General features: G+C 43.0%; 1 protein-coding gene across 1 annotated transcript in view; it reads left to right on the forward strand.

Annotated features, from left to right (window-relative positions):
* Positions 1–575: 575 nt before the first annotated feature.
* AADAC (arylacetamide deacetylase) overlaps positions 576–20,813 on the forward strand; it is a 106,370-nt gene continuing 86,132 nt past the window's right edge. The window contains exon 1 of the mRNA XM_045030784.1: positions 576–600. The gene's annotated coding sequence lies outside the window, so the exon portion shown is untranslated. The remainder of the gene's footprint in view (positions 601–20,813) is intronic.

Genomic DNA, 20,813 nt, shown 5'->3' on the forward strand with positions numbered 1-20,813 from the left:
CAGAGCATGACTGGAGGAAGGGCATGTGACCAAGATGTCCCTGCAACACACCAACCCTTGCTGCATCTTCAGCTCCTTGGGGCCACTGAAACTTAGTATATTTTAGAGCAGCCCTCTGGTTGCTGTAAGATGGCATGGGGGGATCAGCACTGCACAGACTGCAATAGAAATACAAAGGTGAGCTTTAGGCCACCTTCCTTGCATACCCCTGATTTATGCTTGGTGCATCTTAGATGTAACCCAGGATCTGGCTTTAGTCTCTAATTAAATTGTTTAATGTATCATCACTACCTTCTTGCTCAGTCTTGAGCTAGCTCAAAAGCTAGGTTTCCTTTGCCTTGAATACTGGCCAGTGCACTGGTGGGCATATATGTTTTGTTTTAATTGCCCTTCAAACGTATGACCATAAACCTTCACTAAATCAGAACTTCTTGCTCACATCAGTAATATGACAATTTGCTTCCTAAAATAGATCAGGATTTTGCAAGCTGTTCTCACAGACATTTCAAAAAAATGAATGGCAAATTTTTTTTTCCTATTCTAGATATAACTTCTGTGACATTCTGTAGCGAACAAAGACTGAGGCTAAAAGAAGCCAAGGTGAGAATGTGATGGAAAGTCATAAAAAGTTTGCTTATTTTTTTGTCTTTATCATTCAAAATTAGCAGAATTTTGCTTCAGAGAGCCATAGAATTTAAGGCCATAAGGTACCACCAGATCATCTAGTCTGATTTCTGTGCATCACAGGCTGCTACACAGGGCCATCCCTATGGGGGTGCAGGCCCTGGGTCATAGGTACCGAGTTTCTAATCTGCCAGGGGGATGCTCGTCCCAGCTCTTCCCAGGCCCTACCCCCACTCCACCCCTTCCCCCCAGGCCTCACTCCCACTCCGCCCCCATCCCACCCCTGCCCCTTCCCCGCCCAGTTCCACTCCCTGCCCCGAGAGCGCTGAGCCCTCGCTCCTCTCCCCTCCCCCCCAGAGCCTCCTGATGCCATGAAATATCTGATCTGTGGCAAGCAATAGGCACTGAGAGGGAGGGGGGAGGCACTGATCAGCGGGTCTGCCGGCAGGCAGAAGGCACTGCGGGGAAGGGGCGGTTCTGGTAGGGGGAATCCTCCTCTCACACCCGACCTGCCTGCCGCTCGCCTCCCCATTTCCTGCCTCCACCCTGCTCACCCGCCCACCTCCTTATGGTTTTATCGAAGCTTCGGGTCCTCCGAAGCACAGGACCTGGGGCAGTTGCCCCAATTTGCTATACCCAAGGGACGGCTCTGCCGCCACCACCCAGCACCATAGTAAGTATATTACCACATTTAGGTTTTGACACATGACACAATGTTTCAGTAATGTTTATTGTATGGAAACTCTTTCAAAAGCAGAAGTGTTCTTAAATGAAGTAGAGAATCATTTGGTGAAGGAAATTCTATTGTCTGAATTTTACAAGTGGAAAGTAAAAATCAAATGAGAATTAAATGTCTTTCTGCTCAGACTTGGAAAGCATAACTGTTAATGTTTTGCTTGTAATGTGTTGGCTTTTGTGTGGTCCCAATACAGCAGGGTACAAGTATATGCCTACTTTTAAGGCTGTGAATGGCCCCCTTGACTTCAAAGGAACTACTCATGTGCTTAAAATTAGGCAATATCTAGCTCCACTGGGACCTTGTTTGTTTTCTTTATTTCTTGTTTTGTTTGTTTGCAATCCTTCTCATAAGTAACTGGACGGATAAGCCACTATTTTATTGGGGGTTATGAAAAAATATTTAAAGTATCTGTTTAGCCACATCAGAATAGTCTACAAACTTCTTCCCTACCTTTTTGGCAGTTATACTCAAGCAGGATATTATAGTCTCAAGTTTGCTTCTTTGCCATTGAATACAGCACACACCATCCTAAACAAAATTTAATTTGTTTTGTTGGTGACTTAGGCATCATTTTACTTTCTTGACTCCAGACTGCTGAAATGTCTTCATTTTCAAGCCATGTCTCAAAACGCTCTGTGGACTATATGCACCAAAATAACTTTCTCCAAATCTGCAGAAGCAGGGCTCATTGTCAGCTTTTCTTTTGCTTTTTATTAAACAATACTCTTTTGCTTTGATTTGTTTGTGTGAAATTTAAAAACTTAATACAACTGAAGCATTTTCTAAGTCAGATGTGTGTAACAGGCAACATGTGGTTAAAGATCTCATCTATGCAGCTGACAATCATTGCTTTGATTAATTTAAATTTAGTTTTAAACTTTGTTTTGGACTGAGAGGATCTTGGAAAGTGAAAAATAATGTGCATAGTATTAAACAAAGATGTCTACATACCACTCTGGGGCCTGAGAGAATGCATAAAAATATGTCTCTTAAGGGGAGCTGACATTCAAAGATATCATGGGTGGATTATTGCCACTGAAAATCCTGAGACTAATGCATGAAATGTGTTACACACTAAATTCCAGTGGATTACAAAGTGTCAGCATGGGTACTTGATGGAATGTCTCTTCGAAGGAGCAGAAAAAAAGTTCAGTGTGGAGTGGCTAGTGGTATCAAGAAGAGCAACCATTTAGCTGGCACTAATGAACAGGGGTATAGCAGTCAAAACAAAGTTTAGTGATATGTGGCCATGTAAATGCACAGGGAACCATGGTCATCACTAATTCCATAATAAGTGGTTTGGGGAACAGAATTGCTCTAAATGGATGAGCTACTTGAGCAGACAGTCAGGAACCAATAAACATTTGAGCATGTCTGGAAATAAGGCCCCAATTCAGGAAGGTACTGCCTAACTTTAAGCACACAAGCAGTCCTTTTGAAATCAATGGGGCCATTCAGATGCTTAAAAGTAGACATGAACTTGTACGGGGCTAGAAGGCATTATTACAGTACATGTACTCGAGACAACATGTTATAAAGGATTTAAAGTCTTTAAATCCTGATCTGAGGACTTCAGTAACTCAGCCAGAGGTTAGGGATCTATGTTGAGTAGGTGGGTGAGGTTCTGTGGCCTGCAATGTGCAGGAGGTCAGACTAGACAATCACAATGTAGGGTGACCAGACAGCAAATGTAAAAAATCGGGACGGGGGTGGGGGGTAATAGGAGCCTATATAAGAAAAAGACCCAAAAATTGGGACTGTCCCTATAAAATCGGGACATCTGGTCACCCTATCACAATAATCCCTTCTGACCTTAAAGTCTAGGAGTCTAAAGGAAAGAGAAGGGGCTTGGAAGTGTGTGTGTGCGCGCGCGCTGGAGGGTGCAGAGAAAGGAAATGGAGAAATACAGCCGGGAGCAGAGAGAAAAGGGGCGTGAGAGTGACTGAAAGCTAGTAGCAAAAAAAATATTTCTGGGAGGAGAAGGCCTGGAGGACAGAAAGTCTCAGCCTAGTGACCCCATTATGGTATTTCATACCACACGGCAGGTGTGGCTAAACCATGGCTCGCGAGCTACATGCGGCTCTTTTACAGTTAAAGTACGGCTCGCAGAGCTCCCGCTCGGCCCTCCCCATTCTCCACTTACCAGAGTTGGCGGGGGCAGCTCAGGACCTCTGCCTTACAGCAAGGGTGATGGGGTAGGGACTTCTGCTCAGTGGGGGGGTCTCTGGGCTTCAGCCCTGCAGGGTTGGGGCTTGGGGCTTCAGCAGGAGCAGGGCTGAAACCCTGAGCCCTGGCAGGTGACTCCCGAGGGTTGAAGCCCCAACCCTCGGCAGCTGTGCCCTGGCTCTCGAACCTCTGAAGATTGACATATGCGGCTCAGCGGGTGAGTAAGTTTGGCGACCCCTGACATATGGCAACAACCACTGGGGATGAAACTCTTCACACCAGACTTTATTGCTATTTTATGCTAACCTGTCTGCAGACCAATGTTGGCATGGGTCATGTCCCCCACAGGTAAGGCAGGAGTGCCACACCTTCAGGAGTAAAAGGGAAGAGAAGTCATAGGGCTAGTTGCTCTCTTTAGACCTGGTCCGACCTAACCATGTAGCATAACGTAAGCTGCCTTGTGTCAACCTAGCTGTGGAAGTATCTTCCCTTAAATTTGGCTCCCGCCGACATAAATGCCTCTCTAGGCCAATTTAGTAACACCACCTACCCGAGTACCATAGAGTCACAGTTGATGTAACTAGGTCGATGCAGTGTCAGGGTTGATACTGTGCTGTTTATATTGACTGTTACTGGCTTTCAGGAGCCATCCCACGATGCCCCACACTGACAATACAAGCACTCCTGGTGAGGTCATGCACCGCTGATGCAAGGAGCCAAGTGTGCATCCACACAAGGCATTTAATAACTATGGTGGCTGTATGTCAAAGTTAGATTGGCATAATTTTGTAGTGTGGACGTGGTCTCAGTCCCAAAGTTACCAATGTTTCATGTAAATTTGGTGTCCCTCACTCTCTTGCTGCTGAAAATTATTTACATCAGAAATGCAGAAACAAAGGTTGCAGTAAAAGTTATCTACAGTAAAGGAAGGAATCCCACAGCATTTAAAACTTCCCCTGGAATGATTTCTCTGTGTGTCCTCCCCCTTTGTTTGGCGTTTTTGTCAAACACTGCAACTCAGATTTGGCCCATGGCACGGTGAGAGGTATGCTACATACCCAGATATAAGAGGAACTGGTCAACCACCAAATGACAGTGAGAGCTCTTGCATGATATATTATAATAACCCGAGGAACAAAGAGTGGATGAAGGATATTTTGGTAATTTTAACTCCGTTTCCTTTATTTCATTTATGTCTCTGCCTTGATGATTTTAATTTCAAATGTGTTAATGAATGCTGATTGCAAGAATGCACTTTGGTTGCTAGAGCTTGAGAGACCCTTGAGATTCAAAGGTAAAAATACAACAAAACAAATGTCTATTATACTCACAAGTGCACAGAATGTGAGTGTTGCTCAGTATGCCTGTTATGGACAGTTGAAAGTGTCAGACTATATTTTGCTCTGATTTACACTAGCCACTCCATTACTGTCAGTGGAGGAGTGTGCTGAAAATGATAGCTCAATCTGAGCCAGGAGATGCAATGCCTGTTTTGCTTTCTGGTAGCAGAGAACAAGCAAACTAGCGTTCTTAAAGATTATGGCTCAGGTTCTTGGGTCTTTGCATTGTGGCTTGTAAGCTGGCATGGCTAGCTAAGAGAGGATCATGTTAGCCCCTGGTGGCACAGAACCAGTTTAGAGACTCACATGACATTCCTGCTTCTGTGACATAAGGTGAGTGACTGGGGTAAAGAGAACATGGTCAGGGCTTCCCTACATCTCACTGATCCTAGCTGCTCTTGCACTGGCATAACTGGCCCATGATCAGAGGAGTGCAAAGGCCAGCTCTTGCATGAACCCCACCCCCTCCAGCCAACCTGTAGTGTGTGTTCCCTGGCTGTACCCAAGAATCTGGCCTCTTTCTGGGAAGCACTTCAGTACTTCTGGGCAAGAGCAGGGATGTCTAGAACTGCAACCACATGCTTAATGGTACAGCAGGTAACTTTTTGTGTGGCTACTTGGTCTTCTCTCCATAACACTGTACATTTACATATTCTTATCCATTCATACGCATCAACATTGGCCCAAAATGGATTACTCTGTCTCCTTGTAGTAATGTAAGGAATTTGCCAGCCTTGAATGCTCAGTGCTGGGGGGGAGGCAGAATTAAAAAAAATGCGGTAGAAATGGGGCAGGGGGTTCAGAATGGTGGGAAATACTGGTTTCTGATTGTGTATTTGTGCCTGGCTGGGAGACAGGAACCATTTCGTCTTTGGTATGCAGAATACAGGGTGAGGAGAAATAAAGGCCAAACACACCATTTCTTAAAAGCCATTCAAAAGCTTGTCAACGTGTTTAAATATGTTCCAGTGGTTTGCATTTAGAACCCTTTTCTTTAGTCTCTAGCTGGCTAATATATTGGATAATTAGAATTGTGATCAGGACTAGTAAGAAGAATAAAATATAATAGTCAAAACCAACTTAATGTTTTTTTCTAACTAGTCTTCCTAGGGTGTTAATGCTTTTCTTTTACATTCAGTTACGTACAGTGCTCTGAAGCTTTCAAAATGCTTGTTAAATCCATAAAGGAGGAAAAGGTAATGAAATCTGTCTTGTTTCTTACTGTTATCTCAGCTGATGCTGGCTACAGCATCTTTCTCTCTGGTTGTTGTTACACGTAGTATAAGCGGGGTATCTGTCATAAAATTACGTGCTTAATATTGTCACAGCTATGTCACCTAATGCTGTGATGTACCACTGACAGGGCTGGCCCACAACATTTTGGCACCCGAGGCAGGGGGCTCAAATGACACCCCTATGCCCCCTCGCTTGGGCCAAAACTTTGAAAGGTCTCAATTTTGCCTTCTTCCTGTTCTACTCCTCTCATGGTTCTGGTCTGCTACCTACCCCAATAAAGGAGAACTAACAACTTAAAATGCCTTGTTCAAAAATTTTAAAGTAACACTTAACTTTCAAACACCTGAACAGCAAATGTAACTTTTCTTGTCTGCATAGTAAACACTGGTATTTTTATCTGTTTGAATAATCAAAGTGGTGCTTTCTGTGCCTTCTTGGTTGCAAAGATTTGAACTGCGTCCTGCTGAAGGTCCACAGTCTGAGCCTGCTCGTGCTCTGTTGAGATGGTTGCAAGGCCAACCAGCCTCCCCTGTGTCATTGTGGAGTGTAGATGTGTTTTTATTAACTTCGGCTTGGAGAAGCTGTGTTCTCCACTGGCAACTGTTACAGGAAGTGTTAGAAGTATGCGCAGAGCAACAAAAGCATTTGGAAAGAGGGTGGTCATCTTATTTGTGCACATATATTCCAGAACAGCCTTTGGAGTTGATCCTGCTGAAATGTATCTTGAAAGGGCTTTCAGCTCATCACCTAAATCACTTGGATCAATATCATGCACGTCATCATGTGTCAACTGTCTCTACTGCCCTGCATTGACGGTGTAGGTCTTCTTCGGGTATAGTGAGGAGTTTTGGAATATCATACAACATCCCAAATATACTGCTGTGTTCCTTGAGCTGCATGAAACGTTCTTCAACTGACTGTATTGCACAATCTAGCACCTGGTTAAAGAATTCAACTTTGAATTGTTGTTTGGGGTCTCTTATGGGATTATCCCGTGCCTCATAATCAAAAAGTCGTCTTCTTCAGTGACTCTTGTATTCTTGAATGGGTGGGAAAATAGCTTCAGTGTGAAGTTCGTCTGCCAACTTCCTGTGCATTCTTTCAGAACATTTTGAAATTCCTCATCTGGCCAATAAGACTGTAGGTATGACTTTGCTTTGTCCAGTTGTTCCATTGCTCCAGATATATCAAGGTCAACACCTTGGAGTCTCTTGCTTAAAACATTTATTTCAAACAGTATGTCATGCCACAAAACTAAGCCTCAAAGAAATTTGAAGTTATGCATGTTTCTGGTGATTCCATTTCCCTCTGCCACTGTTCTCCCATGAACAGTTCCTGTCATACATTATCCTCCATAATGGCAACTATGGCATCATCTATCTTCCCAATTTGGTATTTGATAGGCTTTATCGCCTCCACTCGACTTTCCCATCGTGTGGCACTCAGTGGTTTCAATGTAAGAAAGGATGTTCCCAGATGTTGCTTCAAAATTTGCCATCAATGAGTTGATGCAAAGAAAAATTACATAAGTGCTTTGAATTACATAAAAAAAATTCAGCAGCCTCACTAGAAGCTGAAGTTGCATCACTGACCACCAAGTTCAATGAACGAGAACTGCATGGGCCAAAAAAATCTTGAGGTTATAACTCTCGGATCCATGTCTGCACTCCTCTGTTCTTTCCTCTCATGTTGGCACCATTATCGTAGCCCTAACCTCTCATGTCAGCTATCGCAATTCCCATATCTTCCAGATCTTTAAGAAGCACATTTGTCATATCAGCTCCTGTAGTATCATCCATGTCAATAAATTCTAGAAAATGCTCTCTGACAGTCACCATTGCAGGGACATTTTCACTAAGTTCTGTTGTTGTTACAAAATGCACCATTTGTTCCGCATGGCTGATATCAGGTGTGCGGTCCAGAATAACAGAGTAATATCTTGCTGACTTCAGATATGCCACAATCTTCTGTTTGACTTTTGTTGCCAGTAACTGTGTGATCTCATTTTGAATTGTTTTTTCCAAGGTAGCAGTGTGTGTACGTTTCTTGGGTGGAGACTCTTCTTAGATGCTCCTGGAGTACAGCATCAAACTCAGCCATCAGCTCCACAATTTTAAAGAAGTTTCCATTGTTTGGCACATACAGCACACTAAAGTGCCACGCAGTGCTAGGTTTTGGGTAGCAAGCATTCTCACAATGGCAATGAGCCTTTTCAGAACATTTTGCCAGTAAAGAGACTGATGCAATCTTCTCTTGATGCTGATCATCTATGATGCCTTTTAACCTTAGTCTCATCTCAAGCTCTTTGCATCTATGGAATGCTCTCTGGTGATTTGCTGCCTTCTCATGGCATGCCAGATTTCTAGCCAGATTTTTCCAGTCCTTTGTTCCTGTAGAATCCAATGTGGCTGGAACATTAGACTGGAAGAGTTTGCAACAAAAACAGTATGCAGCATTCTGGGGTTTTGAGTACATAAGCCATGGCCTCTCCACTTTGTCACCATTGGGGATTTCACACCAGTAATGTGTTGGATGGAAACTTCTATTTTCATTGTCTTTGGAGATAATGAAGTTTTTCACTTGCAGTGGCCCATGCAGTACAAGGAAGTCACTCAGGGAAGTCAAGTGGGTCCACAGTCCTGGATCAACTAGACCGGGGTAGGCAACCTATGGCACGGGTGCTGAAGGCAGCACGTGAGCTGATTTTCAGTGGCACTCACACTGTCCGGGTCCTGGCTACCGGTCCGGGGGGCTCTGCATTTGAGTTTAATTTTAAATGAAGCTTCTTAAACATTTTAAAAACCTTATTTACTTTACATAAAACAAAAGTTTAGTTATATATTATAGACTTATAGAAAGAGACCTTCTAAAAACGTTAAAATGTATCACTGGCACGCGAAACCTTAAATCAGAGTGAATAAATGAAGACTCGGCACAGCACTTCTGAAAGGTTGCCAACCCCTGATCTAGACTTAAGGAACTAAATTCAGCAGCAGCTGTTTCTTGCGCCTCCACCACACTTTTCTCTGATCTACACTTTTCTTCAGGAATGTGCATGGTTACATCCATTTGAGATGGAGATATGGATGCTGCAATAGCTGCCAGGTCACCCGCACTCTGACTAACGGGAAGATCTGGCATCTCCTCACCACTCACATCCTCACTGGGGCCGGAAGGCTCACCATGAACATTTTGTGTCTATGTATCTCAGGAGAGCTCCTTCCTGCTTAGATAGAAACGTTTCCTTTGCTGGCTTTCTTTTTCTGAATGCTGCTCCAGAGCGGCGTTTTCTTCTTTCACTCATGACTGCTGTTCTGTGCCAGCTAGAGTGGCTCTCAACACTCAGTTGAAGGGGACAAATAAACAGGCTGGTAGCAGGGCCTGAGTGAGGGAAGATATCAGCATCTTAAGGGCCTAACTGGCTCCTACTACTTCAGCTGACTGCCTGTTCTCCTCAAGAGGGTTCAGGAAAGCAGCAGGAAACAGGAAGCTCCCTGAGAACCCGGTGTTTAGCACTCCCAGGAGCCTGGACTGATTGAGAGGTACATAAGAGGCTGCTCCTCTCTCTCCTTGCAGCTCCTCCTGCTTTCTGTTATTTCCTCTCACCTTTTCTCCTGCCTGCCTGTTATGTCTCTTGTACCCTCCTTCCTCCAGCACAGCACCCCCGACTGGCACCTCAGTTCGCTTCATGGTAAGGCCAGCCCTGACCACTGACAGTATAATACAAGCTAATTATGCTATTCATGGTAGTCTGGAGAAGGGGCTGGGGTGATAAAGTGAAAAAAAGTCAGAGCAATTACTGCAATTAAATTCAGTGCAAGGAACTTTTCATTAGTATGGACATAAACCTGCAGCCTTTATTCATGTGAGTAATTCCAATGACTCTTTTGGGATCACTCATGTAAGTAAGGGCTTCAGGATTGGGGCCGATATATAAGACATATGGGCCAGCTTCAATCTGTGTGAAATTTATTTTTTAATAATTTTCTGAAGGAATTTGGAATTATATAAAAGGTGATATAGAGGTAAAACTGTGATAATCACCTTAAGAGACATAATTTTACTGGTAATCAATAAGTAGTAGTGATGTGCAACAGTGTTTCTCCTAACTGAATTATTTTCAAATTTGAATTCATTCAGATCCATGCACAAACAAGGTAGCTTGAATATATACAAACTCCTATCTAGGTCAGACTCAAAGGTCAGACTCATTTGCAGATCAGGCCTGAGGCCTCGGAATGAAAATACAGAGCCATAAATTCACAACCTGACTGAAATATAAAAACTTTGATGTTGACATCAAAACAAAATAGTTGAAAGACCCCAAACAGCTAAAAGCTCTTTGTATTCCATTATAAGGTCTTAAAACCCAACGTTTATTGATTCAAAGCCAGCACTGTGACCAATTTTAAGGTTCTATAAATGGGGAAAATCAAAAGAATATACTCTTAACTACATCCACTCATGTTATAGCTGCCACTTTAATAGGGCATCTGGAGACTTGGCCAAAATATTCCTCAGACTGATTCAGTTTGCCACAGTTTACTAACCCCATTCAGGAAACTCTCCCAGAGTAAAGAAAGAGAAGACATATGTTAGCACACATCTTGAATTTATGATGGAAAATTGATCTTTTTCCAGTTTAACTACAACGCAACATTAATTTAAACAAAATTATAGGATACATTCTCTCTTTGGTCCTGGTACAGAAAACCTATCAACTTAATGGGAGTTTTGTGTGCAGAATAATAGGAGAAATTGCTGATATGAATGGAAATATCCCTAAGCTTCTAACATGATTGTAGTCCATTTGGAATAGAATTATTTGGATCTTATTTGGAGGTTTTAAAGGATCACTGATGACATTTAGACATTCAGGAGGAATTCTGTCTCCCCAGTTCCTTCCTGTCCTGTTCTGCTATGTGACTCTGGGGAAAAAGAGAAAGGAGCAGTATTAGCATCTCTCTGAGCTCAGGAACTACAAATATACTTGATCATGAAATGGAGTATGCAAGGGAGATCAAAGGATCATGGTACCCTTCCTCAGCCATCCTCATGTGTCTGTGTAAAGGCTAGGCACAATCTGGCCCTAAATACTTTAATGGACTCACAAATATTAATTGTGCAAAGCAGCTGAGATAAAATAGGAATTGATCACACACAGCTTTTGACCCTGACTAGAACTGACTGAATTGGACGATTTATGAGGTTCAGAAATTTGTTGTTGTGTTTTAAATGTTATGTGCATCAGTATATCAATGGAGTTGCCCTTGATTTTTACACCAGTGGGCAGGATCAGAATGTAACTCAAAGTACTAATAAAGTCTAGAACAAAGGTCAACTTTGAACCTGAATTAGGGGAGAGTTACTTCTCGATATCAAGCTGCAATACAAAATCAGGCAGTAGGTCAGGCTAGTCATCGTCCTAGACAGATTAAAGTTCTGTTTCTTTACAATTCTTGTCTGCCCTGTCCAAGGGTCAGCACCTTAAATCGCATGCACTTTGCAGAGGTCAGTCATATGACTGAGCAATCATTTGATGGACTAGTGTTGACCAGTTAGAGCAAACATAAAGTTATACTTTTGTACACAGTTGTCCTTTAAACATTGGGGAAATAAAGTTAAGCTCCCATCCACTAACTGTGGTGTTCCTAGGGATCTTTGAATAGATAACTGCTTCCTTCTGTGCCCTGGGACATGTGTGCTGGTGTGGAAGAAAACATAGTATATGAGGCCTTTCTCCTGAGTCTTTGGTGGAAGTGTGTTAAAAGGAGAAGGATCTTTTTCCATTCACACAACCAGGTTGTACTAAAATTGCACAGACACCTGGCATAATCCAGTGTATGAGACTGCTTTGCGTTTTCAGCTGTAGTTTATTAAATAGCATTTATTTCAAGCCCAGGCACAGGCCAAGAAAGCTGAATGACATTACTAACAGATTAGCTCATTTCCAGAGACAGAGTGTTGTTTTCCTGGCTTTGGTGACAGACTGAAATCCAGTTCTTGTTTGTGATTTCTTTTGAAAATTTGGCAGAATAAAGTGCTGATTTTGCTGAAACATTCAGTCATTCGGGGCCTACACAGATGGCTTGTGGGGGAGATTGTCTGGAGGCCAGGTGAAGATGGCCAGGTCTGGAAAAGCACATTGAGCCAAATTCTTCCCCGATGTAACGCCATTGACTAATGACTTTCAGACCCACTCTATTTACTGAAAATGCTAATGTGCTAAAGGGGAGAATGTTGAATTTAGAGCAGACATATTCAGAAATATTACATTCAATGTAACAAAAGCTGGCCATGGTTGTTGACTGCACTGAGTCTTATCTTAGACACTGAGCCATATGCAAACAGCCAGTTCTAATCCATTGCTTTCAGTGGAATTACAACAGGGTGGAGTCTATCCGTGTGGCTTTTGCCATCCAACTGCTGGGCACTGCCTCAACAAGAATTTGTCAGCTCGATGACTTATCTTGTGCGTTTTGTAAATGAAAAATGAATGAGTGAGTGGTAAGTCACTCCCGCCCTCTCCCTGATTGATGTTTTCTTTCCTGGATTGCAGTTGCTGCTTTTGTACAACACATCTGTTTCTGTGTGTCGCCCTTTAAGCCTGATTCTACTCTGAAAAGTGACTCTGTTTTAAAACAAAAAAAGCCCTGTGCCGTTCCAAGTCTATTGGATCTCAGTGGTTTCCATATGATATCTGCTCAGTTTCTATAAGTAAGGTAAAAAGATGCTGAAGACAATTACAGAAGCAATGACCTTCTTTCTCCATCCATCAGGTATACTTCATTTGGTTTGGAATATATTGGGCTATTTTATGTACTGGTAGCATGACAGTGTATTTTAAGCAGGCTGTGTGTGTGTGTGTGTGTTCATGGGGAGCTTTATATGTGTAGGGGGTTAATTATGCCCTTGCGGATGCAGAGCTGCATTGCTAAGAGCAGGAGTACTTTGCTTTATTACTCCCTGTTGCCTGGAAGGGGTATGTAAAGCATAATGCCTCCAGAAGCACTAAGACAAGCATTGTGGGTGGTGGAATTGTTACTTGTGTACAAGCATAGCCAATATTTCCTTTGTTACTCTCCTGCTGTATTAGGATCTCGCACAACTCCTGTAGGACCACTACCACTACCACTGCGGGCACTGCCTGCCAGCCCCTCTCTCCTCAGCCCCACCCAGGCAGCTAGCTGAACTATGATGACCTCCTGCCCAGGTTCACTAGAAGTGAGAGGAAACTCAGTGCACCCTCCCTGTGCTCTAGTGTGCCTGTGCAGGACCAGGCATAGTTTGGCCCTAAATATTTTTGGCGTTACACTTAAAGGTGCTAATGGGCTGCCAGCAGAGGTCTTGGATGCAAGACAATCACAGATGACATTCAGAAAAATGGCTGAGCTAAAGCTGCGCTCTGTGCCAAACAGTAGACATAACTGAGACTTTTTTGTAGTGCAAAACAGCTGGACACTAAGAGAAGGGGGTCGGGGAAGCGGAAGCCCATGTTGAGGGAGAGCGTAAAGTGTAAATTCCAAAGGCTGGGACTAGAATGTTGTTCCATGCTGTGTGAGTGAGCAGAACCAATTGCAGTATGACCCCGAAAATAGAGAAGCAGGGGGTAACTGTTTCTTGGGTACACAGCTGGAGAATCTAGGGTGTGTTTCTGTGAAAGCCTGTATGACTGTTGTTCAGGGGAATAGGACTTGGTGCAATCCATTCGTTTACAGAAATATACACAAAGCATTAGCCTGACTCCATGTCGCCAGTTTCTCATCCAGACAGGAACTACTCTACAAAGCCCCTGAATTTCTCCATTGCACTTAGTTGGGGAGGCATCTGTATATTTGTTTTTCTGCTTTAGATTTAAGTACAGAACCAAAATCTTTAAGTACTATTATTAATTTCTGTTTCTGAGCTTTAATTCCAAACAGTAAACTAAATCCTTAAACATCATCTGCATAACGGTTTTATCCAGCTTTTACTGTATCTATTGTTCTATGTCTGGACTAATTTCCTGAAGGACCAACATTAGTCCTAGTTAGTTGGTTATTCTTTCTAATTTATATTGTTGGAGAAGCCAGAGAAGAGGAGTCAGAAAATCAAATAAAATCAAAATTATAATAGTTTATTCTAGTGGTTTAGATAGCTTTGAGAGTGGGAGTGGGCAGTGACACTCGCTTATCAGGGGTTTGGAAGCATGGATATTTTTTTTAATGCCCTTAACGTCAATACACTGAAGTGTAAAGCCCCTGGCTAGAAAACCATTACTCTGCCAAGCAGATTCCTATTGATTTCCATGGTACTTCTCATAGGGGCCCACTCTTGCACGACATTGAGGGTACATTGCAGCTGGTCGCATGCCTCTCAGCCTGGGTAGACAGACTCTCGGGAGCTCTGCTGGAGCTAGCATGCTAAAAATAGCAGTGTGGCTGTTGCAGCATGCGTGGTAGCTCGTGCTAACTGCCTTAGTCCAAGACCGAGCCCATGGGTTATTTATTTTTAACCTACATGACTAGGCTTCTTATTCCCTAAAGCTTCACTTTTCACCATCTCTTCCCTTTTTTATTTTCTATGCCCTATGTCAAGTCCCCAAACTTGTTTTTGCTGCACATGTGAGTCACAGAACAGGCTCTACCCTCCCCTCCCAATTCGCCCATTCAGGGCAGAAAGTGTCCCACTAAGGGGCATGAGCAGCAGCAGGACCCGTCTGGCTCCATCCATTGAGAAGCCCATTGCAGTGTGGTGCAGAGCTGACCAGGCCTCCTTGCTCTCTCTGCCCCTCTCCTTCCTGCCTCCCACCCCGAGGCTCTGAAGAGTTTAAAATACATGGGGCTGCAGCCCGCGTGGGCAGGTCAGCAGCAGGGGATTCACCCGGTTGTCAGAGGTGGGGTGGAGGGGAAGGGCAGCAGGCTGCTGCTGCTTCTCGGGTGGGGCTGTGCTGTGCTCCCCCCATACTCAACTGCTGGGGACTCCCTGCGTGTGCTCTCCCCCCCTGTTGTCCTGGAGACCCACAGCTCTGCACTCCAACTTGTGCCCCCCGATAACCTCATCATGCTCCCCAGGGCACACGCTCCACGGTTTGAAAATCGGTATTGTGTGTTGTCTGGTGCCCAGGTAATGTTACAGTAACTGAGATCTGAACATGCTTGGGCAGCTAGAAGTTACACTGCAATACTGTATTCACATTTTGTATCTCCTCCTCTTTGACTCACAGAATAGACACTGGCAATTTAAATACTGTATAATACTGAGCACCACATTTTGCTGATCTAAGCTGTGTGTTAGGGCTTGTCTACACTTGAATGCTGTTTTGGGTTAACTTGAGCTTTTCAGCATAACATGTCTTGTGTCAACACATGTTTTTGTTGTGAATCTTCCTACATCTCAACCCATGTTAATGAACCCACATGGGAAGCAGGGTTACTGAGTTTTCACACAATGAAGTAGGTGACAATGAATGTTGCATCCCTATCCTGGATGAACTGTTCTGCATCTGGCAGTCCTCCCACTGCTATCTCACATTGCTTTAGCTGGATTGGTCTGTCTGTGTGCCCTCCACTGCTCCTCGGGTTATCTTGAGAAGCTGCCTCTCTGACAGTTCAAAATATCTGCCTGACTCCTTCCCCTCCCTCCTCTCACATCAGCAAGGCTCTCCCCCATTTTCTCACAGAGCTTGTGCAAAACACTGCAAGCAGCAATCATCTGAAGGAGATTTTGCCCATTGCACCATTAATGTTCATAGTGGTCCTCAGAGCAAAAGTCCATTTCTCATTGCAGAACAGGCCAGAGTTTGTAAAGACCCTGGCATCATGGACTTTACCAGACCAGACCACATAATGTTGGTGAACCTTCCATAGTGATCAAATTGGCCTTGCAACACCATAGAGAAATACCCTTTTTGTTGATGAACTCTGAGGCCCACTGTGGGGTGAAAGAATAGGCACACCAGTCCCATCAATAAAAGCAGCAAAGAATCCTGTGGCACCTTATAGACTAACAGACGTTTTGCAGCATGAGCTTTCGTGGGTGAATACCCACTTCTTCGGATGCAAGTCGGATGCAAGAATACCCACTTCTTGCATCCGAAGAAGTGGGTATTCACCCACGAAAGCTCATGCTGCAAAACGTCTGTTAGTCTATAAGGTGCCACAGGATTCTTTGCTGCTTTTACAGATCCAGACTAACACGGCTACCCCTCTGATACTTGAGTCCCATCAATAGCATCAATAAAATTTGGGAACTCCAACCATGCAAATCCATCAGTAATCTCCATGCATGGTGAAGCGTAATGACCCAAGGGAAACAGCATCTTCTTGATAGCAGTGAGCACCTCCACGACAGCAGCCTCACTAGCTGATCTACCAATGCCACACCAAATCAGCTACTGAATGGAAGCCACTGGGGATAATGAGCTTCCAGATGGTGATGCATTTCTTCACTCCGAAGGGAACATTCTTGTAGGTGTTCTGCACAGAATCCTAAGAAAAAGGACTTTGACATCCTGAAGTTCTAGGAAAAAAGATCCATATTCAGTCAGAAAACTCTGCTAGCAACAGTGTTTAAACATCATTAATAGAAGAATGGTGTCATGTAGGCCTGGTCACCACTAGTGATATAAGTTTCTGTCACTTTAAAAAAGTTCTTAAATATATTTGACTACCATGCAGCTTTTTATCTGAACTGTTGCTAAAGGGACAGTTCACCCCTAATCAAATGCATTCACTATTTGATTATACTAATTATTTACAAATGCCACCCTGATTTACACTCTGTTTAACTTCATCAACTTTAGTGGAACTGGGGCAGATTTCAGTTAGGGCAGAATGTAGCCCACTATATGTTTTGAATCTGAGTCTATGGTGTTCTCACACATGGGACAGCTGTTGTCCTCATTAATGTGCTCTATTTTTAAAAGGCTTATGTCACTGTCAGTTCTGCCTTTTTATTGCTTTCCTTACTTTTCATGTTTTTCTCTAAGCTGTCTCTTAAGGCCCATTTTGTTCATCTACAAGCTCCACCTGGGAACTTGCAAAAACTTTGGATTTATCTGTGACCTTGTGGTTGAGCTCCTTTCAAAGAAAGAGCAGGAAGAATTCAGATGCTTCCAGTTCCTTGTTTTCCCCCTCCTGTGATACAAAGAAGAGCCATGATGCGAGGGGAAGTCAGACACGTGTACTTTAACATGGCAGTTGTGGTTAACAGCTAATTTGTTTCTGAAAGTGGTTGCCAGTAAAGTACTTTGCAGTTTTTTGTGTTAACACTGGCTTCATGCTTACCTTTAAAATATAACCTGGTTAGGTAACAAAATCCAGAATCTATCTTCCTTTTGCAGCCAAAAAGAAATTTGTCTGTGGAAAAAACCTGTAAAATTTTTCCACATGGCAAGAAAGCAGATGGGATGAAGTTTCTCAGGAACTCAGAGTTTCCACTTATTCACAGGCTGTGATAATTTTATATTTGCCTCTTTGTGGTTTAAAAATAAGTTTGTTTTAAGTCCATTTTCCTTTTCGTGTTATTGAATCTAGATATTTTATGATGTATTTTACAATTAAATAAATTTCCTTGTAAAATTGTGCTTATTATAGCTAAGTCTGCAGACAATTTTTAAACGAGGCACTTTTGATGTCCTGCAGTAAATGCTCTATATTTGGATGCATTGCCACACAGCTACAAGGTTTTGAAAGGAGACTAGCATATCTTTTATCATTTTACTAAGGTTATTGCCACAGCCTAATTGTGCTACAAAAGGAATCTTCCCATTTATTTCAATGGGAGTTGGATCAAGCTCCAAATTGACACATTCAGCAGGATCTTTCATGAACTATTTTTTTCTACAGCTGGAAACTGACTAACATTACTGTGGCTCACTGCTTGTGTGGTCTCCCCAAAAGTCTCATGATGTGGTCCATACATTTTTCCATAAATGTCACAGGGTGTTTAAATACAAACTCTGCCACCCATCCATAGCCTTCCAAAGTCATTAATGACTTTGGGTTACTCTCTGAGCTGTTCCACCTGGCTGTAGTATAGGAAGAGGCAATTTTGCTTCTACAGCTGTGGTAAGCTAAAGCGACCTCACACTTTCAGTGCCGCAGGAGACTGAACCACACTACTTCCACTGAACTTAACAGAAGTTGTGTTGCTATGTCTTGTGCAGGTCTCAAAGTATAATGACCCCTAAGAAGCAGTCAGCCTGTTACCTGTGCTCTTTATCTAATGAGGAAACATTCAAATTTGCTAATCCGGCAATCTGATATGGAACTGGGACAAATGTGCATAATATTAAGGAAAAAGCTAAATAATGAGAGAAAGAATAAGATTAGCTGCTGGTGAGATGCAGCAGTGGTTAAAACACCTTGTACCCCTGTGTAAAATAAAACTTCTACCTCTAATGGCATCAGTAGAGCTTCACCAGAGAAGAAAAATGACTACATATTTTCCAGAAAGAATACAGGGCATGGCCCAAGGACACTGCTGACTTTGCAATATAACTCAAGGAACTCACAGGGTAAGATTTTGACCTTAGATGATAAAATTCAGTTGCAAGGGTAGCTTGCTGAAGTACACAGGTTAGTATTGGACTGAGAAGGGGAAAACTGGTTGTCAGTTGGGATTATTTAAGAAGTGAGATGGTATGTCCATGTAATCTCCAGATGCTGTGCTGGTGGGAAATTCCCAGAATGGTTTTCCAATGGAGAGTGCCAATTCATCAAAATATTTCTGTGAGATGGTACAACTCTGATGAAGGTCTTATGGAACTTAGACAGGAATGTGATGGGAGGCTCCTCATTAGTTAGCCAGGTAGGCCATTGAAGAGCAGAGTGGGAGAACTGTGAAGAAACCAGAAAGCTAAGAGCCTGGAAGTGCTAGCTCCCAAGCTCCAAGGCTCCCAGCTCAGCTGGCACTCACTCCCAGGGTTTCCAAGCTCCTGGCTCCCTTTCAGACTGCCTGGCATGCTCAAGGGGATTGAGGAGCCTGGAAGTCTGAGTCAGGAGCCAGGGCTTCAAGCTCCATCTCTCCATCAGCCTGCCAAGCAGAATTTCCTCCATGAAACAGAGTTACCATTCTCTACATAGCTCTATCCAGGCGCATCTTTCATCTTTGACACATTCAAATTCTAAGTCTTTGCACCCTGGGATTTTTGGACAAGTCTAGAGACTTCAGGTGAAATAGTTAGCTTACATTCTGGTACTGATTTCATTAGCTCAGAAAAACACAGTACAAAGAAAAAGCTTCTGCAAATCTATTGTCAACTTTGCCCTCAATTTACAGTTTAGGGCCTGACTCTCAGAAGTGCTCAGTAGCCACTACTTCACTGGTCTTCAATGGGACCTACATGTGCTTGGCTCCTCTAAAAACTGGTTCTTTAGTAGATTGTATATTGGTTTGCTTGTTTCTTTAAATGTTCTTTCAAGAGTTGGAATTGTCTTCTGGAAATTTACTGATATTCATGTTTGATCCTCCTTATATCCCAACTGCTCTGAGAAATTGCCATCAACAGAGGGTTCACACAAATCTTTGGTTTTTGTTGCAAATAAATAAAAAATTCCAATGGAAACTTAGCAAAACCTGCTAAGTTTTGCCTCGTTTCAAGTCAAAATCATGGAGTTTTGCATGGTTAACCTCAAACCATAAGTTACCCTGAGCTTGCTAAAACCTTAGTGCAGACTTGCCAAAATGTTTGCAAGCCTTGGCAAGCATTTTGCTATAACTCTGGGCTGAATTTTAGGTTTTTAACTCAACTGTTTGCCTTGTTTCATTTCTCAGTCTGAAAGTTAATGCCATCTCTAACTTTCTCTGCTAACTAGCAGAGCCTGCATGAAAGTAAAATCTGCTTTGGATGTGGAACCAGTCCTACATGCATGCAGCCTGTATGTATGGGGAGCCTGTCCCATAACTACCTCCTCCATCGTCACACCTCTGGTTCAATATGGGACTGGTCAGCTTCACAAATGTTCTCTCAGGCTAGTGCATGGTTACTTTTCAGGTGTGTTCTTATAGCATTATGTTCCCATGTGTGAACCGCCTTTCCTGCCCAGTCTGCAAACAGCAGACTGAACTGCTTCTTGCACTGCTTTCTAGTGAAATAAACCTACGCTAATGTGCTCTGGTTTTCTGTTCTTGCCCCTTGCTGGTGATACACAGCAAATGTAACGAGGCAGGAGTCTAAGCCTTTGCTTTTTTAATTGTGGCAGGGCTGTACAGATGCTCCAGTTGATGGGCTGCATTCTTTTGCCCCCCTACAGTTTTCAGAATTTTCTTTGGTGTTTTGGAACTTAGCTTTCCTATGAGTCTCTGCAATATTTGCCTGTTCGTGAATCAAGTCAAACCCATCATCTTTATCTTGTCCCTTCATCTCTCCTGCTACTACAGAAGACACAGAAGAAATTCAGTTGTATTCTTCCATTAAAGCCAGCTGAATCCAGAGAGCTTAATGTAAAACTGTAGAATCAGCAGCATATTTATGAAAAACAGATTTATCTAAAGAGGAGTCAAAACATTTCCCCTCAATCATGCCAAAATGCATCTTTGGTTAACTAAAGATGTTGTGCCAAATGTGATACAGCCTTCTTTATTATGTGCTTTGCGGGAAAGAGATCCTGAATTTAGGAGCCAATAGAGCGTCCAAAATATCTCACGCTGAATCACCTGTAGTGTACTATGGAGATGTTTTCATTTATTTAAAACACTACATTATTCATAGCAATACACTATTA

Source organism: Mauremys mutica, chromosome 9 (assembly GCF_020497125.1).
Source record: "Mauremys mutica isolate MM-2020 ecotype Southern chromosome 9, ASM2049712v1, whole genome shotgun sequence".
Classification (NCBI taxonomy): domain Eukaryota; kingdom Metazoa; phylum Chordata; order Testudines; family Geoemydidae; genus Mauremys; species Mauremys mutica.